This window comes from Carex rostrata, chromosome 21 (assembly GCF_964058835.1).
Source record: "Carex rostrata chromosome 21, lpCarRost1.2, whole genome shotgun sequence".
NCBI lineage: Eukaryota > Viridiplantae > Streptophyta > Magnoliopsida > Poales > Cyperaceae > Carex > Carex rostrata.
The window spans coordinates 476,085-491,710 of record NC_135938.1 but is presented as its reverse complement, the minus strand read 5'-3'; the positions used below and the strand labels follow the sequence as shown (position 1 = coordinate 491,710).

The 15,626-nt window shown below is 34.9% G+C and overlaps 1 pseudogene across 1 annotated transcript; it reads right to left on the bottom strand.

The window, feature by feature from the left end:
* Positions 1-766: 766 nt before the first annotated feature.
* On the bottom strand, positions 767-8,121 carry LOC144573600 (ABC transporter C family member 3-like; annotated as a pseudogene). Its single transcript, XR_013518042.1, has 10 exons — positions 5,797-8,121; positions 5,491-5,577; positions 4,809-5,411; positions 4,390-4,554; positions 3,408-3,702; positions 2,826-3,043; positions 2,160-2,465; positions 1,904-1,967; positions 1,390-1,629; positions 767-1,161 (listed from the first exon to the last, which is right to left on the bottom strand). The product of XR_013518042.1 is annotated as an ABC transporter C family member 3-like (transcript).
* Between the last annotated feature and the right edge of the window lie 7,505 nt (positions 8,122-15,626).

Below are 15,626 nucleotides of genomic sequence, written 5' to 3'. Positions count from 1 at the left end.
CCCGCTATGACGCGATAAACGCTATTTAGAACCTTGGTAAATCCAACTCTCTTGACACCAAGTAATCCTCTATCAATTTTTTTTCAAATAGCCCAATTGCTACCATTCAACTTCTCAAATTTCATAGCCTTCTCCATTCTTCACGTGTAATCACGATACAAGCTCAAATTAAACCAACTCACGCTTCAATCACTCCTATGCCAAAGCCCAACGTGCTATGATACCAATTGTTAGGAACGGTACACGGAAGCGCTCAAGGAGTAATTTTGTCGAGCACCTTGTGGGCATATACCAATACCCAAATAAATAGAGAAATATGAAAGTAAAACAAGAAGCCAACTCAAACAAGCAATCAAGCACATAATATAAAAGAGAGACACAAGATTTACGTGGAAACCCTTGTGGGAAAAAAATCACGAGAGCACACAGCGCAACATTACTAGATCAAAGAGTTTTACAAATACAAAGAGATTAACAAGCCAATAACACTCACTTTAACATTCTCTTACAATATCATACACTAATTTGTGATTTCCCAGTGTATTTAGATGAATTTAATCAAGAGAACAAAATCCTAGAATAAACAACTTGAAGAAGAAAAAGAAGGGACGGCTTGGAGTTCAAATTCACGCTATCTCTCTCTGTCTCAATTTCCGAATGGAAATTAATTTCCTCAAGTCACGACATGGGCCGACCATAATTCATTTTGGCTTCATACGGCAACAATATAGAAAGGAAAAAAGAAAAATGAAATGAAAAGCGTCAACAGCTGCAATAATCACAATAAAAGCAATATCACATATACACATTGATGATAAGTTATTCAGCTTTCACATTAATACTCAATGTGGATTTTACTTGACCATCACAAATAGAAGTACAGTCTACAGCTGCAATGCTTTTAAAAACTGGTACTTGTAATCCTAATTTTGAATTTGCTCATTTTGAGGTAGAACTTGTACACTACTTTAATATCTTGTTATTCCAAACTTTATCATCATCGAGTTGCTTGTAGTGTAGCTCAGAACAATCGGATCAAGTATTAAGTAACATTTTGTGCCAGCTATGATGATCTCCTCATATATTCTAACACAAGCTGTGAAAACAATGATGACTTATCTTCCAACAATTTTGTTGGTGTGTCACTTTCAACAGCAATACCTGTTCAATTAAAAAAAAAAATAGAAAAACTAAAGTATAGTTAGATTTCTCAAATTAATTAAGAATGTGGATCATACTTCAAGGAACTACAAAAGCAGAGCTAGGTATAATTAAAATTATTATCAACAAGCACCTCTTGCTGAAAATAGAACATAAAAACCAATATGCAAGTAAAATATATGTACTCAGTTCAACTGCAACAAAAAATGACACTGAGAGAACACTGACCATTGTCAAGAAGTAAGATCATATCACTATCAAGCACTGAGGTTATTCGATGTGCGATTGTTATCACAGTTGAATCTGGGAAGTGTTGCTTCAAAGTCCTTTGAATCAAGCTATCTGTTGCTGTGTCAACTGAAGCTGTTGCTTCATCAAGAACCAAAATCTTGCTCTTTTTCAGAATCACACGCCCCAAGCACAACAGCTGGCGCTGGCCCATGCTCCAGTTTTCCCCGTTCTCAGTCACTGCAACTCGAGGTTTGCAAAGATAATACACAGTGAAGTGTTTAAGGCATCCTGATTTTGATTCCCATCTCATATAATACAAGAGTTGAATTTCTAAAGTCCTTTGTTGTTTAGTTGTTAATTCGGTGATACTTTTACCATATTTTGTAATGGCATTAATAATTGTTTGTCATTGCTAGAAAACCCGAGATTGATATGTGTTGCATACAATTATATAAATATAGGAAATGTCAGATATAAGTATTAAATTTCTTTCAATAAACTTCTTTCAGACCTGGAGAGTCGAGCTTGAATTCTTTCGTCCTAACTTCATCTCCAAGCTGGCAATAATCCAGTGCCTAGACCAAGATATAAAAGAATCAAGTATATATTCGAATTCAAATATATACATTCTTGAAATGACAAATGATATGTGATATTTGTTTGGAAGGAGATAAAAAAGAAGACAAGTATACTGATATTATCTATCTCCTTTTTTTATTATCCAGAAATTTAAGGTGGGTATTCTTGACTTGAAGCTATTCAACTACCTCCCAAATCTGAGCTTCAGTGTACTCCTCAAGAGGGTCAAGGTTGTTTCTAATTGTTCCTTCAAACATGGCCGGGTCTTGTGGTATGATACTCAATTTGGATCGTAGATCATGCAACCCGATGGTGCATATGTCAACATTATCAATCAGTATTCAACCAACGGTGGGATCAACTATGCGAAAGAGTGCCTGGATCAAGGTTGACTTGCCACTTCCTGTTCTCCCAACAATGCCAGTTTTCGTTCCACCAGGAAAAGTGCATGAGATACCTTTAAGTACAAATGGCAGTTGTGGTGCGTATCGTAACTATATGAAAAAAGATAACATTAAAACATTAAGGATCCTTATGTTTGCTGCATAGAAAGCTAAGAAGGCTTCTAATATACTCTCAAAAATAGTAAACTAAGGGTAGGTCATTGTCAAGTTCTAATCATTGAGGTTCAAGTCAATCTTATTTTGGACATCACGTGTAGTATTTTTTTGGTACAATTTATTTCAATTGTACTTCAAGTGGCCGCAATTCATTAATTGCAACTTAATTCATTCTTTGGGAATGAGAGTTTTTGAGCAACAGCATATTAGAGTCTTACACAACATATTACAGGCGAAAAAACACCAATTAAAAGATCCATATACCAAAAGCATAGAGAAAGAAGAGAATGGTACTTGTAGATTTTCAAGCAATATTTCTCCTTGTATCGGCCACGAACAATCTAATAACAAATCATCCCGAGTAGAAAGAGGGGGTTCACTAGGAATGCTTGTATATTGCAATATCCTCTCAACAGATATTATGCACGTTTCTAGTGCACAGAATGACCAGATAACGAATGATAGTTGCATGTTCAAATTAAGCCCATATGTCACAGCAAGGCCAGCAAACCCTATATTAGATGAAAATTTGAAACAATTTGTGTTAGGTGAAATCCATCTATCTGAGTCAGAAACTAGCTTCTTTTTTTCTTTTTTTCTTTTTTCTTTTTACTAAAAGATTGATATGAGCTAAATTCCTGTCTGTAAATTTATATAATGAAATGATCATATTTACCTTGTATCTGAAACTAATACAGCATAATGCCAACTGTCTTTACTATTTTTCAGTTTCTTTAATTTTTTGTGTAATGCCATCATTTAGCAGAGGAAGAACTGTCTTTTAATTTCTGGAAGTGAACTGAAAATTTAATTTTAGATTTACTATTCATATATCCTGCCCTAGGTTTCAATTATAATTTAAATAAATATACATACCTGGATCAATCAGACCAGGCGGTATTGTCACCAAGAACACCAGGCAAAAGGCAAAGATGACTGAAGAGAGCATTTGAAGACGCAAAGAGAGCCAATCCATGGCTGCCGAACTGTAGAAATTTGGTCTTGAGAAATCATCCATTAGTCTTCCATATCTTCCCTTGAAATCCAATTCCTTGCCAAAACTCCTAATTGTGGTCGAACCTGTTAGAGACTCACTAAATTGTTGGATTATTGGAGCCTTGCACACACCTACTAGTCTAGACAATTCTCTTGCTGTTTCTATGTAATATCTCTGCTTAGAACAATGAATTGAATTGTATTAGCAAGTCATCAATTACTAAGTTTGCTAATCCATATATGTAGAAACTTCAATTAATCCCATTTTGGACCTCCTACACCAATTGTACTAGGAAATTTTTTTTGACAAAGAAAACAGGGTCTAGCCCTTTTTTCATTAATCATTTTGTAGTTACAAGAGAAATGTAACCAAAATAAGAAAACAATTATGCTCAAAATATGTGAGCATAAATAAAATATGGAAATTAAATAAAAGAAAAAAAATAGCAATATAAAAGAAAACAACATATTAATCTGTAAATATAATATAAAATTGTACAATAATTGCCTACTAATAAGAGCCGGTCTTTAGTCTAGCGGCTAGGGGCAATACCTTTCATTTGAGAGGTCGTGTCACAAGTTCGAAACAATGATGGGAGGGAATCCCTCGTGGATATTTAAAGTTAGTTGGTTTGGTTCTTATCTTTTATCTCAAAAATAAATAAATATATACATGATTGCCTAGTAACTGACAAAATCATAACTTTAAAATAGTAAGCTAACACCTAGCTCTCTGAAATAACACATTTAGGAAACTATATAGAGAGAGAAAAGTATATTTTAAAAATAAGGAAAAATAGGATATTTTTTATTTAATTGTCAAATAAATGTTTACAAATGCACACAATAAAATAGAAGTTACCTGGCACCAGACACATATGGCAGTCACCGGAAGAAACACAACAAACACTTTCCATGCAATTTGTGACATAATAGTTATAACAGCAAGAAGTTGTATGATTGTAAATGCACAAGAACCAAGCAGATATGCCATGCTTGTATCTACTGCACTCTGATCTGTTGTCGCCTGTGCGAATTTATGAAAAACACTCAGTATTGTGTCCAGTAAATTACCACAGTACTAATGGGATATCCTTTCACTTTCTATTGTATGATCTTTTAGAAATGTAATTATTGCCCGAATCTAATTACCACTACAATATTAGAAAGAGGTATTTTCATTTTTTTCTAATGATGATTCTAGATAAAAAAAATTTACCATAAAAGATTGTTTTATTTTATTTATACAATATTAAAATAACTAGTTAATGATTGATTTACCCGATTGAGAATCCGACCACTAAGAGTAGAATCGAAAAATGACATAGGCGCACGAAATATACTAAAGTGCATCTTCTCAAATAAAATCGTTGCAGTTTTATAGCCAGCTGTAACTAGAAGCAGAGCCCTTGCCAGTATGCATAGAGAACTCCCAAGTGCCAGTGCCATAAACACATATATGATCATCATACTACTGACAGGTGGGGCCATATCCTCTGACACTGGGGTAGCCCAAGCCATCCAGTAATTACTCCCTATTTGGAGGATCTGGAAAGAAATTTGTGCGAGGAGGACTAACGGTACCAGTGCCCCTTTGTATGCCATTGTGATGTATTTCCAGTAGACCCAAAATCCTACCTTCCCTTTCTCTCTCTCTTCTTCTTGTACGAGTTGTCCATTTGGAATTGTAGTGTCTGCTTTTTCTAATGACATCCCCTTCTCGGTTTTCTGATTTGAACTGGATGCATCCAGTTCATTCAGCGAAAAGGAGTCGAGTGCTGACAATGCGTTTTTGTGTGCACATACAAGTTCCATAAACTCCTGGCTAGATTGAAGTAATTTGTGATATTTGCCTGATTGTGCTATTTTTCCCTCTTTCATTACCTTCCAAGAAAAAATAATGTTGGTTAGTACGCTTTGAAAAAAACATCCCTATGAAAGAAATACCAGCAAAAAAATTTACCAAGATGAGGTCTGCAGCCGGTAAGAATTCGACTTGGTGTGTGACATAGATCACGGTTTTTGATGCCAGAAATCTCAATAAGCATTCCTACAAAATTTATAGAAATTTAGAAAATTGGAATCTTCAATCAATTTCAACCTACAGCTAGAACTAAACCTAAGATAAAAACGTGCATGTAACATATGTTGACAAAAACTGTCAGGATTAAACATTTCTTTCTTATACTTTGATTATCATAGTGCACAGGATTGCAGGACATGCAAATCCTAAATAAGTTCAAAAAAGTGAAACAAATAAACAATTTACCTTGAAGACGTGTGACCCGGTATGTGCATCAAGAGAACTAAATGGATCATCAAAAAGATATACATCGGCATCCTGGTACAGAGCCCTAGCTATTTGGATCCTCTGCTTCTGGCCACCACTCAAATTAATCCCTCTTTCACCAATAATTGTCTGATCTCCATGTGGCAACATCTGCAAATCTCTGTTCAAGCTACATGCCTGAAGCACATTGTCATACCGATCCCTATTCATCTCTGTACCAAACAAAATGTTATCCTGAATCTTGCCACTCTGTATCCATGGTGACTGGCTGACATATGCAGTTGAACCCCACAACTTAACCTCACCAGATACTTTTGGCATTTCACCGAGTATACTTAGCAGCAAGCTCGACTTACCAGACCCCACCGTACCACACAATGCAACCCTTGTCCCATGCAACACCCTAAAATTCAAATCTTTTAGTGTTGGTACCTCAGTCTCCAAGTCCCATGAGAAGGTACCATTCTGCACCTCAACTGCCACGTCAGAGCTCCCTTTGGGGACTCTATGTACCACATCATTTGGCAAGTCCTCTAAACATAAGAAAGAACTTATCCTATCCAGAGAAACTTTCGTTCGAATTAGCACGGAAATTGTGTGAGGAAGGCTATATATCGGCCCTTGCAATACCCCAAATGTAGCCAAGGCCGAGAGAACCTTACCTGTGGAAAGCGGTATACCCATAACCATGCAAGCCCCAAAAGTGACGACAGCTACAAAAGTTGGCGTTCCCCAAAAGAAAATTGTCACACCAGCATTCACATAGAGAAGTTTCTTTAGCCAGCTTGCCTCGTTTTTTCTCAAATTGCAGATTTTTTGAAGAAATTTCATTTCCCACCCCTGGAGTTTTAGAATCCTCATGTTCCGCAGAACTTCTGAGGTGGCTTTCATGCGTTCATCTTTAGACCCCATCATTTTATCTTGATAGTTCTTTGCCATACGGCTGAGTGGTATATTAGCGAGCATGATCGTAATAGTTGCAGCTAGTGCAAATACTGATGCAATGCCAAGTCTCGAGTACAATATGGTCAATGCGAGACTGATTTGCATTGGCACCAGCCAGATTTCATGGATGTACCAAGTGAAGTTACTGACTCGATTAGCATCTACACTCATTATGTTTATCATCTCACCAATCGTATGGCTTTGTCTTGACTGGCTGGATAGAGTGAGCCCCTTTTGGTATATGGTGCCAACAAGAGCCGTTCGTAACCGTACCCCAACTTGTTGCAATTGAAAGCCGCAATGCGTCGAAGAGAGACATTCAAATATCTTGGCAATGATAAATGCAAATACCAACAAGTAACCTTGTTTGGGAAACCGTTTTGTACCATTTAGGTATTGCACAAAGGAGTCAATCAGATATGGGCCCACATAGGAAGAGAGGTTGGTGACAATCTCATAGATAGCAGTTATGATAATTTCTTGCGGAAAAGTGAAAATTATTGCTTTGACGACTTTAAAGGCTGTGACTCTACCATTAGCACCTGTTTGCAAGTCTAGCTTGGTTTTGAAGATCGGTAAGATGCCATTGGTTGAATCTCTCTCATCTACCATTGGTATGTCTTCCAGGTCCAAAGTTTTTCTGTAGCCAAGAGAGAGCAAGGGACTGATCCAAGAGAATGTGAGACAGCTGAAGAATCCAGCATTGGTATACGGAGAAGAATTTTTTGAACCACTACTAGTATTGTTGCTGTTGCTGCTGTTACAGGTTCTGTTTAGAAGAGGTTCTTGGAGAAGTGAATCAGGTTCTCTGGCTTTTTGTGTACCAAACATACCAGCATAGTTAAGCAACAAGGCCATGAAAAATGACCCGAAATCGAGAGCCCAGAAATGTGCCCCGACAACTGCATTCTTTTGCAAGGAGAGATGTAGAAGAAGAGAATATAGAGATACGAGTAGAAAGAGACCAAACAATACTCTTAGTGAGACAGGAAATTTCTTTTCACTCAATCTTCTAAATTCAAATTTCATGTAGCAAGAGAAGAGAAACCAAAAGATGGTTCTGATCACCAAATCCAATTCAATTAGATAATCCGAATTAGACCATAAATAATTGAAAACAGAGAAGAGTAAGTAGAACAAACCAAGACCAAGAGAGGTGTGAAAGGTCAATTTGTAATACAAGAAATCATTGTTCTCTACATTCTCTGTGGACCTCTCCTCCTTAAACCTTCTACAAAGCCAAACCAGAGAGAGAAAGAGAAAGAAAGCTACATGGAGCGAAACAGAGAAATAGTACAAACTGCAGGGTAGTAACAAGAACCCAAGATCAATTAATAGGTGAACTGCCATTTATTTTGAGCAGAGGAGCTTTTAGTGATTCCTTTTCATTTAATTATGCTTTCTCTTCTCCTCCTTTCTGTATTGGTTTACATATGCGAAGAGAACATATATGGAACAGGGAGAAATCAAAGTAGCTCTTTGAAGAGCAAGAATCACAACCATGTTTTGAGTAGAAAATGAAGAAGAAAACAGGAAAAACAAAATATGTAAAATTCCAAGATCTCTTCCAGTTTTGGTTAGCCGGAAAGAGACCGGAAGAAACATGCACATTTTTTTTAGTTGAATATGGATGACTTCAAAACACTTACTTTGACCATTCAGATAATTTTAAAAAATAAATAAAAAATTACATTAGTTGAAAAATACATGAGTTCAAAATACCACTATTTTTTTTCTCCATGATACCTTTATTTTTAATTTGCTAATAATAAAAAAAATTAAAACTCATATGACAAAAAAATTGTTAGATGTGATCACAATATTTTTCCACATGCATTAAAAAATTTGTTACTTTTAGATTCTGTTAAAATATATATATAGGGTCTGTCTAAATTGCTGCTGGCAGCAGTTCTGCCCAGGTGCTGCCGGGGCTATTTTTAGCCATGTGATGTCCAAACAACAAATCCAAACCGTTAGATGTTTAATCTATATTATAATCTACTTGGAGACCAAATTTTACATTTTTTGGAATATTTTTACTATTATTAAGCTGGTTTGAAAACCGCTGATTTCAGTAATTTTCTGCAGCATTGAAATCAGCGGTTTTCAAACCAGCTTAATAAATAGTAAAAAAATTCCAAAAAATGTAAAATTTGGTCTCCAAGTAGATTATAATATAGATTAAACATCTAATGGTTTGAATTTATTGTTTGGACACACATGGCTAAAAATAGCCCCGGCAGCACCTGGGCAGAACTGCTGCCAGCAACAATTTAGCCACAGCCTATATATATATAAATTAGCCACAGCCAGCAGAAATTATTCACATAATAATATTTTTAGGTATTCTTAATACAAATTAAAATAAGTCAAAATATCATAATTTTTTATATATGCATAGAGACAATTATATAAATCGTACCAAATAATTTCATTTCGACATTTCAGTTTAATTTTAGGAGGAATTACATGTATACTCCTCAAAAACTTCAAAATTATGTATTATCCCCTCTAAATTTTATAATATCATATTTACCCTTCTAAATTTCAAAAACTCACAACTTTACCCTTTTAATTGTCTTTCATATTAAAACTCCTTTTAAATTTATAAAGCACTTAATTTACCCTTCATTAAAAAAATAAAATGTAAGACCACATGTTTCAAAAAAATATCAATCTTCTAATTGGTCGGTTTTAGAGAACAAATGAGTTATTTCTCTACTTGTGACACTTACATAAGCATATACCCAAATGTCACTGTGTTAGCGACATAATTAAGTAGAGAAATGACTCATTTGTCCTCAGAAACCATTAAATTAGAAGACTGACATTTTTCTAAGACATTCTATATTTTTTTTTTTTTTGGTGAAGCATAAAAGGGTACTTCGTGAATTTAAAATGAGTTCAATATAAAAGACATTAAAATGGTTAAATTTGTGAGTTTTTGAAGTTTAGAAGAGTAAATATGATATTATAAATTTTAGAGGGGTTAATACGTAATTCTAAGTTTTTTAAGGGGCATACATGAAATCTTCTCTAAATTTTAAGCCTCTAAAATTTTAAAAATAAATACATAATAAAGATAACAGAAAAAAAATGAAAATATTAATTTGAACCACCCTCAACATGCATGCCAAATGATTTTCTTTTATAAAGATTAAAGATCAAGCCACATGATTATTTAATATCCAAATAGAATTACCCATCATATGAAATAGTTTTATTTTGACATTTTGTGGCATGAGTTTCACTGTAGAATGCAATTGTACTTAGTTACTCATGCTAATGATATATAAATTTCATTTGATTTAGTTAATCACCTAATTATATAGCAATTAATATCCAGTGTTGATTCCAGAGAAGTTCGCAGATCCTGTCTCCACTATAATTGTGCAAAATTCATTTAATTAATCACCCAATAAGAAAATATGCATCATCACAGCTGGGAGGAAGCACATATATATGGATCATTAGACTTAATTTGAACAACTTGAAATAATGGATAGCACAGATCTTACAAGAACCAATCCATTAATTATGTCAAATTAAATACGAGACGAACCACCTTAATTTTCAACTAATTGTACAAAAAAAATTAAGTTACTGAAACATGCATGACTTCTAATTAGATCTCTAATTAGAGTGAGGCTATGGTACTATGTATAGTGCGAATTAGTCTATACTTTTTAAACTATAGAGGTCAAACTTCAATGGAGATCAATTATATAAAATTTTCATGTTGAGAATGAGATTAATTATACAATACTCATGACATTTTACTCTAAATTATATAGAAAATTATACATTAATGAAAAAAAGGGTCAATTTTACTCTAAATAGTTAATCTGAATCATTCAACATGATCTCCATATGAATTTGTAGATCAAATTTTACTTTATTCTTTACAAAAAAAAATAGTATTTTTATATATAGGTAGAAAATCAATTGATCTAAAAATTCTAGACCATTCATAAGTTCTGACTTTGTACCTATCTACAAAAGTAAAAAAATTCTAAAATTATAAAATGTAGTCTTCAAGTATATTTTCATCTGAAAATCGTGTTAAATGAATCAGATCGACTATTTAAACTTTAAAAATAAAGATATTAGTCCATAGTATGAACCAATCCGCGCTATGCATATAGTATCATATATAGCCTCACTCCTCAAATTAACATATTACACTACCAAAAAAATGAGTGGGTCTAAAAAGTACATCTAATTAATATTTTTGATAATCAGAACGTTGTTCAATTAAATTATATTTGTAGATGTATTTTGTATAATTAATTACATATCTTTTTAAAAAAAAAATTGATTCAATTTATTATTTGGTAAACATTTTTGAATTGAATAAAGTTCCGTAAGGATTCAAACCATATCAAGGTTCTAAATAGCGATTATAGCGGCATAGCGGGGAGATAAAAAAAAAAGCTATTGCGAATAGCGTAGCTATAACGAAAGCTATCACACAGCGATTTTCCCTTTTCAAACTTTATATTATATATTTCTACTAATTATTAACATAATCAGTATTAGAGAATTGATGTAACAACTAAATGACAACAAATTAAGTCTATACTTTTTATCAATTACGCAAATAAGAAGGAAAAAAAATCTAAAAAGTAACATTATTTAATAGTTTATACTTCATGATATTACATATTATAATAGACAAAGAGCAATTAATTTTATAAGGTAAATGAAGTCAATATACATATTTAAACATTTTATAATTATAATAATAATCAAAATCAGCTTTCAATTGAAACAAACGATAATAATTTTACAAATGAATACTATAAAAAGATTAATCAAAATGAAGAATTAGTATTTGAATATTTTTCGATATAGAATGATAGAATAAATCACAAATAAAAATAGAAGCATATAGTTTGGTTTAGTATACTTATGGTAGAAGACCATGTAGCATTAGAAAAAAGAATAGAAGTACAGAAGTCCATATAAATTGCAAAAAAAAAAAAAAAAACTATGTAGCATAGCGGTAGCTATAGCGGGTCTCATATAGCGGTAATAGCGGTCAGCTATTATAGCTATAGCGATCAGCTATTATAGCTATAGCGGTCGTAGCTGAGTTAGCGCAATTTTATCTCATAGCTTAGCGTTTATGGTCCGAAAAAGCTATAGCTAGCTATTTAGAACCCTGAACCATATAATAAAGAACATATTTACCACTTCATTTTTTTCGTTGAACAATTGGAAAAAATGTGAAGTTGATATACTATAAAAAAATAATTGATTCTTGTTATACAATTAATATTCTTCAAATACAGAAAGAGCGAATTTTACAAGAAATTAAGAGCGAAAGCCGAGTCTATGAGATCGATAGACTTTTGCAAACTGGAGAATATTAATTTGACGGGATTAGTTAAAATATAAAGTTGATAAATATAAGACAAAAATATCTGATGTATGCAACAATTACGTACTCAAATTGTTGGTTATTACGAAAAAAATAAATAAAAAAGCGAATGCTGAGTCATACAAAAACTACGTGACGGCAACTTTTACTGACCGAACAATATTTATTTGATGGTGGTTGTCAAAATCTCAAATTAATTAATGTACAAATTAAATTGTATAAGTAATGTATGTAGCATTTAATTAATATTACAGCTCACATATTGTTTATTACCACGAGTGAATGCTGAGTCAGAAGGAAACCATGTGATGTAACATGTGCAGTGAAGAACATATATATCTTGCCAATTAAAAGAAAAAATGCACCAAATAAAAAATATATGACCGATATTGACCTTCAATTAATTATACGTGGCATTGACAGCATCATTAAACCAGGTACAATTGTCTTCTTAAGTACGATGAAATGATCAAGTTTAAACTTTTTCATGAACAAATCTCTCTTCTTCTTCTTTTTTTAATTCGGGCAGAGACTGCCAGAGTTTTAATATTTAATCAGAGTGAATAGGGTACATCAAAACCAATACAATTCCACACCACAGTGCTATATATGTATGCAAGCCATGCATTCTCATGACAAAACCCCTATTCCTACAACTAGCCTAATCATACACTACCTTGAGTGTTGTACCCCTTGTTACAATGTTTTTTCCAAAGGGACGCCTCATGCACTATCCATCCTGCCACTACATCCACCCCATTGGATTTGTTTTCAAAAATGCGCAAGTTCCGGCCTCTGCTTTCATATTAACCAACATATAGAACTAAAAAGAACCGGCCATCTTCTAGCTGCCTGACTTGACCTTGTAAAATTCTCGGAGGCCCACCATGTCTCTTGTACTGAGTCCCTTAATTCCACCAGATTGCTCTGACATAGCAGCAGGTGAACAAAAGGTGGTATGTCGTTTCACACATCACACACAGTGAGTCACACTGGAAGTGCCTTCTTTGCATGACATCCTTTGTTAGAATCTTCCCTTTTAACAGCAGGAAAACGAAAGTTCTAACCGATGGTGGTATGCAATAAGTCCAAGTATTTTGGAATTGCCACCTGAATCTTCCTGCTGCCAGCATCATAGAATACACTGATTTAGCAGTATAGGACCCTAAGGAAGACCATCTTCATCGAATTACATCATTTGTCTCACTGAAATCTAAAGTTTGAGTTAGCTGAAATCTGTCATTGGCCTCCCTAAGTGATAAAGCAGTGAGTGGCAACTAGCCTGGACCCTTGTTGTGCTAATGCCCCATCATTCCAGTTGTCGAACCAAAATGAAATACTATACCCATCACCAATTACCCACTTGGTTGACCACTTGAATATGTGCTTAACCCCAAGCAATTGAGATCAGAAGAAAGAACCTGTTTTTGCCCATATCCTTGGACCAACGTGAAATTCTCCCTGCCATCTAATTATGATGATGGTAGACGACCATAGAGATTCTTCCTGCACATAACCCTTCCACCACCATCTTAGAATTAGGGATATATTTCTAATGTGCAAATCTGGAAACCCCCCCCCCCCCCATTCCTTCGGTATGCAAGCTAGTGGCCTATTACACAAGGAGTTACCATTGAGTGGCCACGAAGAGCTACCCCAAAGGAAAGCCCATCGCGCCTTGTTGATTCTTCAAATCACCCATTTTGGCAAGAGAAAGCAATGCATATGGTAAATGGGAAGAGTTGAAAGGACCGACTGAATCAATTGAAGTCTTCCCCCCTCGGGATATCAACCTCGACTACCAACCTTCAAGCCTTTTCTCAATTTTTTCAACAAGTGGAATGAAGAGGTCCCGACTCGGCCTTTTAATGGTCCAAGGCATTCCAAGATAGACCACAGGAAAATCTGTTTGGGTGAACCCCATGACTGATCTGACCCTTTCAATTTCTCCCTGAGCAATGTTGATAGGGACAAATAGGCTTTTGTTGTAGTTCACTTGTAGGCCTGAGATGGATGAGAAGAGCCTTAAGGCCAGTTTGAACGTGATCAAGGTTGTCAAGTCTACCTTTGCTAGTATGGCCATGTCATCCGCATATTGCAACGCCATAATCGACTCCGATAATTTCGCAAAAATTTGTATGGGTGGGATGGAGTTAGCTTTCTGTATCATTTGTTGAAAAACGTCGACCGCAATGTCGAAAAACATAAGAGATAAGGGGTCTCCCTGTCGGAGACCTCTCTTGTGCATGAAAGTAGCCGAGATTTCACCATTTAGACACTCTTGATGATGAAGTGGACCAGATTGCTAGGATCCAAGATACCCATTTGCTCGGGAAACCCCGTGCAATCATGACATTCCTTAAGAAGTCCCACTCGACAGAGTCGAATGCTTTCTGGAAGTCAACTTTCGCGAAAATTGCCTGTTTCTTGGATTGTTTGATATGGTGCAGCAACTCTCGTGTGGTTACAAAATTTTCTGAGATTTTCCTCCCATGCATAAACATTGTTTGAAAGGGGGAGATAAGATCCGGCAAGATTGGCCTTAGGTGGTTTGCTAGTACTTTAGAGATGAGCCTGGGGATCAAATTTATCACGCTTATCAGACTAAAATCGGATGTGGTTATTGGTGAATCCACCTTTGGCACCATGATAATGTTTGCAACATTATAAGGCAGTAAGTCCATAGAGTTGTTATGAAAACCTCTGAATATTTCTATGATCTCCAACTTTACATATGGCCAATAAACCTTGACAAACTCGTTCGGGAGGCCATCCGGTCCAGATGCCTTGTTGTTTGCCAATTGTTTGACCGCTACCTCAACTTCCTGTAAAGTGAATGGCTACTGAAGGGATTGTAAATCCGGGTTGTTCGGGTATAAAGCAGATGCATCAAACTGTGGAGTCTAAGTTGAGGTACCCAGGATGTTTCGCATAGCTCAGGTGAAAGTTTTCATGATTTCCGCTTGATCAGTTATCATTCTGCCATTTGCTTCTACCCTCAGCACCAAGATCCTGTTAGTTTGTAATAATCTAGAAGTCAATAATACGATAAATTAATCATAAAGCTTTGTTCATGAATTGAATGTTTATTTATATATCATTTTGTTGCCTTGAGTATTATTGCATTTGTGGATCATTTCGAGTTCATGACTGAAATTGTGAAACTCCATAATATAGATAATATATACTCTTAAAAGGTCACTGACCAAGGTAATTAGCAGGAACACTAATTACCGCTATAAGGTTAGTATGTGGATTAAAAGATGGTTAAGTTTTACAAACCACCTGACACGAGATGTCATTTTAATCACATAGATACATGTTCTAGGAACATGGTATTTGACAGACCCCGAATGAAACATTAAATAGAATTGTGTTCGTGTCATTTATGTTTTCATTCAGTGTCAAAGTTCTACAGTATGAGGTATTTATCGTTCCCACTAAGAAATATATATGAGTGAGTGTTATCTAACGCTGTCCG